General features: G+C 40.3%; 1 non-coding gene across 1 annotated transcript; it reads left to right on the top strand.

Annotated features, from left to right (window-relative positions):
- The first annotated feature begins 1,417 nt into the window (after positions 1–1,417).
- Positions 1,418–1,524, top strand: LOC141698715 (small nucleolar RNA R71). The gene has a single exon (XR_012565220.1). It is a non-coding gene; the product is annotated as a small nucleolar RNA R71 (small nucleolar RNA).
- Positions 1,525–10,194: the final 8,670 nt, after the last annotated feature.

Below are 10,194 nucleotides of genomic sequence, written 5' to 3' on the forward strand. Positions count from 1 at the left end.
TCCGTCTCGAAATCAAGAACTACAAAATCAGCAGGAAATATAAGTTTGTTAACCTTAACCAAGACATCCTCCACAATGCCTCGTGGATATGTAATAGAACGATCGACCAACTGCAAGGTCATATAAGTAGGTTTTGGATTAGGTAAGTCCAACTGCTTGAAGATTGACAAGGGAATCAGATTGATCCTAGCTCCCAAGTCACATAAGCATTTGTCAAATGACACCTTTCCAATGGTACAAAGAATTGTGAAGCTTCTAGGATCTTTAAGCTTCGGAGGCAACTTCTGTTACAACACAGTACTGCATTCCTCCATGAGCAACTGTCTTTAAGTCATCAAGCTTCACTTTTCGAGAGAGAATACATTTTATAAACTTCACATAACTAGGCATCTGTTTAAGAGCTTCAGGGAACGATATGTTGATATGAAGTTTCTTGAACACCTCCAGAAACTTCTCAAACTGCTTATCCAGCTTTTTCTTCTACAGCCACTTAGGAAAAGGAGGTGGAGGATAGATCTGTTTATCCCATGTATTACCCTCAGGAGGAGTGCGTCCCACAGTAGTCTTCATTGGTTCCACTTCTACTTCCTTCTGCACTTCTTCTTCAGCCACAACTTCATCTCCCCAAATTTGAGATTTTTCAGGGGTTGTAACCTTCCCAGACCTCAGTGTAATTGACTTTACCTGCTCCTTAGCTTCCCTCTTTCCTGGCACTTCAGTGTCACTAGGGAGTGTACTAGGTTGATGATTTAGTAAGGCATTAGCAATTTTCACAATTTGATTCTCCAAGGTCTTTATAGAAACCGCTTGGCTTTTGTACATGAAACTCAACTCCTCCAATTCATATTTTTCATTAGATTGTTGCAGCTGAAGTTGCTGTCTTGGTGCATATTATGGTTACTGAAAACCAGGAGGGTTGTATTGTTTTGCTGCATACTGCTGATAAGGCTGTTGAACCGTATTCTGAGTATTACTATAGCTTAAGTTGGGATGATTGCGGTTTTTGGGATGATAAGTGGTTGGAACTAGCTGCTGCGACCTCTAAAAGTTGCTCATGAACTGAGCTGATTCACTAGAAATAGCACACTGCTCCATCTCATGGGCACCAGCACAAAGCTCACAGACACTAGTGATCTGATTAACTCCATAATTAGCCAAAGAATCCACCTTCATCATCAAAGCCTTAAGCTGAGCAGCTATAACAGTAGCTATATCTAACTTCAGAATTCCTGCTACCTTGCCCGGAGGTAGTCTCTGAGTAGGATTCTGGTATTCATTGGCAGCCATCAGCTCAATTAATTCATAAGCTTCATCATAGCTTTTAGCCCATAAGGCTCCTCCTGATGTTGCATCAAGCATGGTTCTAGAAGTAGCACCCAATCCATTATAAAAGCAGTTAATGATCATCTAATCAGGCATCTCATGGTGAGGGAACTTTCTAAGCATCTCCTTATAGTGATCCCAAGCCTCACATAAAGATTCTCCAGATTGCCGAGAAAATTGAGTAAGTGCGTTTCTGATTGCAGCAGTCTTCTCCATAGGAAAGAATTTAGTTAGGAACTTTTGAGCAAGATCCTCCCATTTGGTGATAGACCCTGGTGGTAGAGAATGTAACCAACACTTAGCTTTATCCCGCAGAGAGAATGGGAAAAGCCTCAACTTAATAGCATCTTTAGAAAATCCATTGAACTTGAAAGTGTCGCAGATCTCGATGAAATCTCTGATGTATATGTTGGGGTTTTCTGTCGGAGAACCCCCAAACTGAACTGATTTCTGTATCATCTGAATCGTTCTTGACTTGATCTCAAAGGTATTATTGGAGATGGCTGGTCGAAAAATGCTAGACTGAATATCATTAATCTTCGGTTGAGAGTAATCCATCAAAGTCATCGTATTCACTTCTGGTTCTCCCATTACAATAAGAGCTTCTTCTTCAACTTTCTTCTCGATAAGAACTTCTTCAAAAACTTCTTTAGCTACTACAACTTCTTCTTCAGCTTGATCCAGTGTTCTCTTACAAGACCGAGAATGTGTATGCATACACGCTCGCTAGAGTACCTCAATCACAACAAGGAAATAAGTAAGTAACGATGTCCGAGTCAATAAACTTTAACGACCACATATGACAAAGACATAAACTAAAAATTAACACCGAGTCCCCGTCAGCGGCGCCAAAAACTTGTTAGGAGGAAAACACATGCTAATATTCACGAAAGTATACACGATCGTAAGTAATATAGAATTATTTATAGTTCGTTCCCATAGAGAGCAGTTTAGGTTAATTTCAATCAATGCACTTATGCAACAATGATATGGTTACTATTCAATACTAAGACGATTAACAAATTGAGATTGTTTATAACTACGATTAACAAAATGATTATACTAAAGCACATTAACTTAGAGATTAAAGAGGATTGTTTTACTATATGACACAAACATGGGATTCTAACTTCATTACTACTTCATTCAATAGCCTTTTTTTTCTTAACCTTAGCATGCGATGGTGATGACAGTAATCAGATAACACGAAACTGATAAATGCCAACTTTTGTTGTATGAATACCATACTACCTGACATCCACAAAAGAAATGGAAGCTGAATAGACACCAATTATATTGAGACCCTATATGTCTATAGAATTTGAAAACATAATGGTTTAATGCACAAGTTATCTATCATGATTACATAGGGCAAGTAAGATGGTTAAAATTAGCTACGAATCATGCATATCAAATACATGAACCTATGCTAGCATGGCAAGTTCTAAACCCCTATATTCACTTTCGCTTCAATAGAGATTAGCACGTTCTCTTATAAGTTCGCGACGCTCATAAGATGAATAAGCAAAACCAATACTAGGATATCATACAATTACCACACATTAAGGTATCAAAACAAATTAACTAACGAAATCCATAAGTAAATCCGTTAGAACCCCATCATAACGATTAGCCCATAATCGGACTCATCATCAACGTGGGTTCCGATGAAAGTATGGTATAACAAACGTAGTCTTTATACATAATATATTAGGTCACACGCACTGTAGAAGGGGGTTGAATACAGTGTTTAGTACAATCAAATCGAATTAAGAACACAAGTATGAAACACATAATATCTTATTAATGAAACAGTATTACAATGGAACCGTTCTCTCTCAGTGATGAACAAATATCAGGAGAGCTGCTAGGGTTACAATGAATAATATCCTCGATTAAGATAACACTTATAGTGTAAACCCTATGTTGTGTTTATATAGACACACATTTACAAGATAAACTTTTAATTGATATCAAACATAAGTCTGCATCCTAAAATATATCAACTAGTTATCTTTTCTTCCAAGTATTCTATTCTTCATAGAATTCTTCTCCATGCATATCTCTTCTTGTGTTTTCCTTAATCTTCTTTCCCTCAATCAACCGTCTTCCTCATCTAAAAGCCTTCTTAAGTCCTGATATTATCTCCTGATAAATATCTTCTGATAACTTAAGTTCTGATATCTTAAGTTCTGACTTCAGTATAAGTACTGATTTCCAGTTAAGTCTTGATTTGTCCTGTTAGTTAAGATCTGAATACTAAACACAAATCATTATTAGACATGACATCACAAATATATCTAACAGAATAAATAATAAAAACAAGTACGTTACATAAGAGTATAGGTTCATAAATAAGAAACCTAGCATCCAAAGTTACAACTTAAAACAAAGAATCAGAAGAATAAACTAGATCCTCTTCGCCTTGGTTGAATTGTGCTAAACGGTCTTTTTACGCCTTCACCTTAGCCCTGGTATGTCTTGTTATTAAAAAAGATCATAAGTTATGTTTATATAGCAGCCCATGCATATTAGAAGTCCGACAAATCAATATTGGAGTAGAATCAGGATTCTTGAAACCCGACCTGGCGCGGCGCGGGCGCGCTGCCAATCTACATCCCGGTACGGGTGCGCGCTACTACAACGCGGGCGCGCTGACTATCTGGAAAAATCCTAACTTCTACTTTTCTTACTGGTTTGAGTTGGTCTTTTCACGAGCAATCTTCTTGACACATTCCTAACACCATTTTAGCATCAAAACAATGCTAAATCACCTGAATCCCTGTTATATGCCTGAAATGAAAAAACACTACAAAAACACATCAAATACTTAAATAACTCCAGTACAATACATCAAATCAAGCTTTTATAGAGCATTCTAAGTGGACATAAATTCCACTTAACATCTATAGATCCTCCGATGTAGTTACCACCTGAGCCAGTACCACCAGAGCAGGTATTGCCACCCCAATGCAGTTACCATACCTAGTAGAGTTGTTTGATCCTATGGAGTTCTCTGAGCCTTTGCTACCACTGCCATTACCATTTCAGTATCAGTTCTTACCAGAGGTCAAGCCAGAGTTCCAGCCGGCAATATCACCAGTTTCAATACCTGTATATGCCCCCGCCCCAGAGGTTTTTCAGATGGCACCTGTAGAGGGTATGAGAGAACATGAGATAGATCTGCAGGTTGGTATACCACAGGTTGTTGCTAGGATTGACAGAGTACCATCCAGAGAGTCGGTAGGGGAGGTTAGGGAGCCCCGCACGGTACCATACCATGAGTTCAGCAGTATGCAGGATGAGATGCAGTACTGGAGGGCCCAGTGCCATGAGATATAGGGATTATTTGAGGAGAGAGAGAGAGGACCATTAGAAGCACTTCTGCCTGATTATCTTATGAAAGAGAGACTTCAACGAACTTACCATGCAGCCACCCGCGAGCTGGGAGAGTTACTTCATGATTGTAGCCACACCTATACAGAGTTCCACAGGGCTACCCGACTTATCTACTCTATTCTAGAGACCCTCCGACAGGAGATGGATCGCATTCCACCGGGCTTCTGAGGAAGGAGAGTTAGACAGAGATCTTGTATTATACGTGATATATGTGCACGAGGCAAATATAGCAGTAGCGAGACTAGATATGTGTACCTCACCATTTTGGCTTCTATCGACAGTAGTTTTATCAAACCCTTTTAAATCAAGAACTAACCCCTGATGCTGGTGTTATTTTATAAAATAAACCTTTTTCAACCTCTTTTCATTTTTTATTTAACTTTCAGTCTTTACAGCTTACATTTACTTTACTTTTTTTTACAGTTTTTCCATATTTTTAAATTATGTTTAATTCTGAAAAGGTAAATGAAATATTTATAAATGATATTGTTCAAACTACTTATTTAAAATTTTAAATTATTTTTTAAAAATTTAAATTGTTTAAATTTTCTATTCCAATCCAAGCTAAATTGTTTCTTTAATTATTTTCAACTGTTTAATGGATTATTAAAAGAATTATTTATTTTATTATTAGAAAAATGGTACCGGAAAGAAAACTAGAACTGAAACCTCCAATGATAACACTTAGGAGCAAAATAATAACCACCATATGGACCAGATGTTTCGTCTGATGCAACAACAAATGGTCCCGATGCAGCAACAGACGCATCAACAATAACAACAGTTTAAGCAACAGATATTACAACAACCACCTCATCCTGAGCCACAAGTACCACCAGTTGTTCCTATCGTTACTTTTAAACAATTTCAGTCAGTAAAGCCTCCAGAATTTGAGGGCACGGCTAAGGCTAGAGTGTGGTCGAAAGAGATTGAAAAAGCATTCGCGCTAGTGAAAGAGGTAGCGGATCAGAAGATTGACTCCGCTAGTTATTTTCTAAAGGGAGAAGCTAACTACTTGTTATGGATAAAAAACTAAGGTTATTATTTGCTGTATTTATTGCTAAGGTTCGGGAGCTCAAGGCCTTTAATGGCTGCTCTCATGTTTCGTAGCTTAACTCTGCCTTTACGAGATGCCTACGTATCTCTATGAATAAGAGAATCAAGCCAAAAAACATAGTTCTGATTTGTGGGTTGAGGCCCCTTATATAGATGCTGGTGGTCCTTGAATTGGACTTGATATAGGAGACCTGGTGGGCAAGTCTCATAATTAGAATGGACTTTGGAGTCCTAAATAGTAGGAAACTAATTCCTTATCCTTTTATGTCCCACTGAAGCTAATCTGCAAGGATTTATATCCTTATCGGGACTCTTCTCAATAGCTGATTTTTCCCTTATTAATTATTTACAAAATTAATTAATATTCAGGGTTTTGGGCCTTCTTTGTTCCATCAGGCCTGATCTGGTCCATCAGGCCTGATCTGGTCCATCAGGCCTGATCAATGTGTTGACCTTTTTGGTCTGAATGTTATACATCTTCTTATTGGGCCTTGCAGCCCAAACCATTTATAATTACTGTAATATTTAATTATGTAATCAGGATTTATTTATCCCTATCATTTTTCCCCCAACTTTTGGGAAACCGTATAAGATTTCGCGAAAGTTAAGTTCATTTATTCCCTTACAGGGTATCGTTTTGCGTAAAGTGTGGAGCGACCTACACGTTTAAAACGATTTGCCTTGTACGCAGCTCCAGGGTTTGTTAAAAAACTTCTCTCCCTATTTTCTTACCTTCTCCCTATTTTTAGGAATTTTCTGGTATTTTTCAGGAATTTTCCCAATTTTTTTGCAATTTTCCACAAATATTTTCAAATTTCCAGCCCTTTTTCGACTAGGATCCTAGTCAAAATTTCGACCTGGATCCTAGTCAAAATTTGGGCCAGCTTTGCAATCCTGGTCGAAGGACTTCGACTAGGATCCATGACCTGGAATTTGACCAGGATCCTAGTCAACCTTTCGACTTGGATCTAGGTCGAAATTTTGTTCTTGATTTGATTCCTGGTTGAAAGGTTTCGACTAGGATTCACGACCTGGATTTCGACTAGGATCCTAGTCGAACCTTCGACCTGGATCTGGTTCGAAGATTCTATGCATATTTACTTCCTGGTCGAAAAGTTTCGACTAGGGTTCACTACCTGGAATTCGACCAGGATTCTAGTCGACTCTTCGATCTGGATTTAAGTCTAGGTTTCTGAACCCCATACTTAAAAAAGGTTGTGCTTGATCCGACCTCAATCCTGGTCTTGGTTTCGACCTCAATCCTGGTCTTGATTTCGACCTCAATCCAGTTCAGTTATAACCGTAATTTTCGGGTGTCTGTTCAAAGGATTTCGAGCAGAATTCATGACTTGAAATTCGACCTGAATCCTGGCCTTTTATACCCGTTATTTTCGGGTGTCTGTTCAAAGGATTTCGAGCAGAATTCATGACTTGAAATTCGACCTAAATTCTGGTCTTTTCGGGCTTTCATCTAATCCATTTTTGATTGGGCCTCTGTTTGGGCCTAGCCTTCTTTTTTGGGCCTTACATCTTTTAATGCTTTAATTATGGCATTGTATTTTTCCAAATCCTAATTGGATTTGGGCATTTTAACTCTTATTGGGCCTCTCCCAAATTCTAATTGGATTTGGGCCTTTTAACTCTTATTGGGCCTTTTATTAATCTGGGCTAATATACCAAAATACCCTGTTTGGAATTCTCTAGAATTCCTTGGAATATTCTGGAACGTTCCTTTTTCTGGGCTTTTTTCTTTGGGCCTCTATCCTTACTGGGATTTTGTCCCTTCAACTTCACTTTTCCTCCTATATAAAGGAGTGAAGAGAGTCTACTGCTCCTCACTTTCTCATTTCCAAATTCTTCTTCTTTCTTCTTCTGTTAAGAATCTTAGAGCAATACAGTAAGTCGTAGTATCAAAGCCTTTTTTAAAAGCATTTCTTCAGGTAAATTTTCTCCCTTTACTCCTTGTGCCTGTTTTTACATAGCGTGCGCTTTTAAAATTATTTCTTTATGTGCCCTTTTTTCAGATGGCTGATAAGAAAATGACTCGTTTGGCCAAGATGAACGTGGCCAGAAAGTCCAACGAATTCCCTATTCGATCAAGGTACACTTCCTTGATCGATATGATCAACACCCGAGGAGACGAGTACTCGTCCGATGCGCATCTGGACGCGCACGACCATATCAGTACCTTGCGGGATCCAAAGGAACTGGAAAAGTTGAGTAGCTGCTTCAGAATCAAGGATCCTTTCAAACAGGTTCTTGTAGGTCCGGCCGACAGGGCCTCTCAGTGGAGGAAGGACGCATTATGCGTCTACAGGGATACTCTACGGGCAGGTATCAGACTTCCCTTCCACCCGTTTATCCCCGTACTGCTAGCTAATGTGGGCATCAGCCCTTGCCAACTCCCCCTAATTCTTGGAGGCTCATTCTGTGCTATTTGTCGCAATGCGCCAAGCACAACGTCCCCACTTCTGTTGCTGTTTTCAGAAAGATTTTTCAGTTCAAGAACATCCCTGACAAGAATCCTGGTTGGGTTTCTTTAAACCAGCGCCCAACTATACCCCACATAGTGAACGGGAAGTCCATTCCCGACAACAATTTGGGGTGGAAAAAAGATTTTTTGTTCGTCGTTTGGGAGGGTGGCGATTGGGGCACCCTATTCCGCTCATCTTTTGGGCTAGCTGTGGATAGGAGCCCAAATGATATTACTTTGTCTGAGGAGGAGACCAGAGCTTTCAATCTCGTCACGCAAGATAATGTGACTTCCCATTCGTGGGACCTTATCAGGGAGACCGTTCTTGTAGAACGCGGCCTTTCTCCCGTCCCTAAGAAGAGTACGTTTCATTCCTTATCTAGCTCTTTTTATTCCCTTCATTTTCTATTTTGTTGATTCCTCAACTTACTTATATCATTTGTTGCAGTGGCTGAAAAAATTGAGGAGGCTACAAAGCCTAAAGACCTGGAGACAACCAGGATGAAGCGTGCTGGAAAGGTCTTTAAAGACCCGCGCCTTGGGGATCGCTTCCCGGAGTTCCTTCAGTGGAACCAGGCAAAGAAGGCCCCAGCCAAGTTTTGCACACCAAGCAGAAGCCAGGGTCTTACTTTCAACCTGCTTGGGGAATCCGGGGCAAGGATTCAATTATTGGCAGCACAGCGCTTGCCAAGGAATGGTCTAAACATTCCATCTCCCCAGTGGACTATCAAGACTTTGTCCTTCAACAGGACTTAAAGGGGAATGAGCTTTTTGGAGCTCAGGCTTTGGCGACGGTACGTCTTTTTCCTTTGCCCTTCATAGTTGCCTTTTTGATTTTCTTGTCTCATACTCTTGCTGTGTTTCTTGTAGGCGAACGCCCATTTTCAGGGGGCGATTCACGAAGCCAAGGCTTGGAAGGTTGGCCTGGAGGACGCGAACAAGAAGTTGGAGGAGGCCAACCAAAGAATAGAGGTCCTTGAAGCCCAACTTGCCTCTTCCACTTCTGACCTGGAAACGGCCCGGGCCGAAAATGTTATCCTAAAGGCTCAAAAGGATAAAGCCTTTGACGGCTGGATGGACACTCAGGAGTTTAAGGACTTAATGGTGGAACACGATGCCCTCTTACACCCAGTTAGCTATAAGGAAGGCTGGGATGCTGCTGTGGAGGCCATTCAGGATGAATTTCCAGAATTCTTCGAACAGTCCTCCTTCCCTTGCCCTGTGGGAGTTCCAGCACTTGGGGGTATTACAGACAAGCTCGCTGACCTGATCAAGGATGGCCCATCGGGGAGCCAAGGCCAAAAGAGGAAGGAGCTTGAGTCCAGCTCTGGAGAGGAGGAAGCTTCTTCTAAAGAGGAGTCTAAGCCCGTTGCAAAGAAGGTCAGGGTAGAAGAGCCTCCAAGGGCAGCGCCTCAGAAACCAGCGTCTCCTGCAACATCCAAAGCGTCCGAAGGCAGTTCTGATGGAACCTCTACGGGGACTTCCGAGGGGACGACTGAGACGTCCGAGGGGACAACTGAGACATCCGAGGAGACTTCGGATAGTGGTTCCGACGAATCCCAGCCTTCCAAGGCCTAAGTTTTTTTTATGTATTTCTTCTTTATTAGACAATGTTTGAACTTTGTAATTGACTTTTCACATTTTGTCCAAGTATTGACGTATTTCTCTCTTGATTTTTCAAACTCAAGTTTATAACTTGGTTTTATCTTTCATAAAGCAATCAAATCTAATAGGCCAAGATTAAGTCGAAGATTTTATATTATAACTTGGTATTCTGGATACCTTACATAAGATGGGTTCAACCCTGATAAACATATTTTCTATATAGAAAAACCCTAAACAAGCAAAGCTTCAAGGTGCTTTTAAACCTACTTGTCATATTGACAAGTGAAAATCGTACTTTAACTATCTCACACATAGTAGACCTTCAGGTTTTGTGCGTG

This window comes from Apium graveolens, chromosome 11, assembly GCF_009905375.1.
Source record: "Apium graveolens cultivar Ventura chromosome 11, ASM990537v1, whole genome shotgun sequence".
NCBI classification, from domain to species: domain Eukaryota; kingdom Viridiplantae; phylum Streptophyta; class Magnoliopsida; order Apiales; family Apiaceae; genus Apium; species Apium graveolens.